At 41.7% G+C, this 1,527-nt stretch overlaps 1 pseudogene; it reads right to left on the minus strand.

The window, feature by feature from the left end:
• Positions 1 to 350: 350 nt before the first annotated feature.
• On the minus strand, positions 351 to 790 carry LOC112412487 (ubiquitin-conjugating enzyme E2 D3 pseudogene; annotated as a pseudogene).
• Between the last annotated feature and the right edge of the window lie 737 nt (positions 791 to 1,527).

Genomic DNA, 1,527 nt, shown 5'->3' on the forward strand with positions numbered 1-1,527 from the left:
TGCTTCTTCAGTATGTTAGAGCTGTGAGTAATGGTTTTAGTCTTATAACCAAATTAGAGTGAAGACTTTGGCCATATAATATACATGCTCCATTTAAAAAAAATTTTTGAATCTTGGCCACTGTTCTCTTGTAACTACTTTACAGTTTCAAAAGCAGTTATTGTCCAAAGCTGGAAGAGCTTAAGTCTTCTCAGATGAACATGTGAATGAATGGAGGGAGGTAAACAGAAAATAAAATTTAAAAAGACAAGGTCTCATAGGGGAGCAGCTGGATAAGAAAATCAAAAAAGGAACAGTAATTTAAAGTTTGTTCCAGCTGTAATGTGGGCTATTCTGACCTTAAGGCAGCATCACATGGCATACTTCTGAGTCCATTCCTGAGATATTCTGTCGTACTTATCTCTGTCTGTCTTATAGATCCATGCAATCTCTGGTATTAGGGGGTCATCTGGGTTTGGATCACACAGCAGTGAACAAATGGATAAAAGAACTTGAAAAATAGTTAAAGCAGGTGACAACTGTGATCTTAGAATATCAAAACAGATGTAGCCATTCCTGTTGATATTTTGATGATAAATTCTTATGGTAAATGCAACCTGGTTTGAAGGGAGAGTAGTCTGTAGGAAGATGAATTGTCAAAAAGAATACACCACCTTGATATGGGTTGTCATTAAGTCCCATAATTGTGACTTGTCAATGAAACATCATCCCCAACTGGACCTGCAGAACATTGTGCTGGGGGGTCATGGGCCAAATCACTAAGTTCCTTATTAATTCGTTTCAGCGCCATAATCTCTGCTTTTCTTCTGGCTCCTCACTATCTTGGTGTCTGCTCAAAGGTCCGACCCAAACTCTTGATTTTCCGGGCTGCTCGGAAGGGTTGCCTCTTTATCTCACACTGGTTCTGCCAGACATAGACGTAGAGGGGCTGGGGCGTCCCTCACGCTGTGGCCTCAGTCTCTTCCCCGCCCACCTGACAGCTGCTGTATCCCTGACCCTATGGTGCTCATGCACATGACATGAGGTGACAGTATTTTTCAATACTATCAAAAGGTTTCTTTTTGTATTTTGGTTGTACCCGGCCCCTTGTGGGATCTTAGTTCCCCAACCAGGGATTGAACCCGGGCCTTGGGAAATTTTCTTTTAATTTTCTTTTGTTTTGGATCTATCTCTCATGAGTTTCCCTAAACTCTTTTGGAACCTATAGGATTTTTTTTTTTTTGGCCACACTGCACCATGGCTTGTGGGATTGCAGTTCCCTGACCAGGGATTGAACCCCGGCCTGGAATCCTAACCACTAGGCCACCAGGGAACTCCCTATAGGATTTTTATTTTATTTTATTTATTTTCATTTCATTTCATTTTTTTGGCTGCACTGCACGCAGCATGTGAGATCTTAATTCCCCAACCAGGGATGGAACCCATGCCCCCTGCAGTGGAAGCATGGAGTCTTAACTGGACCACCAGGGAAGTCCCCCAAATTGATTTTATTAAAATATAGTCGATTTACAATGTTGTGTTGGTCTC

This window comes from Neophocaena asiaeorientalis, unplaced genomic scaffold (assembly GCF_003031525.2).
Source record: "Neophocaena asiaeorientalis asiaeorientalis breed wild unplaced genomic scaffold, Neophocaena_asiaeorientalis_V1.1 scaffold296, whole genome shotgun sequence".
NCBI lineage: Eukaryota > Metazoa > Chordata > Mammalia > Artiodactyla > Phocoenidae > Neophocaena > Neophocaena asiaeorientalis.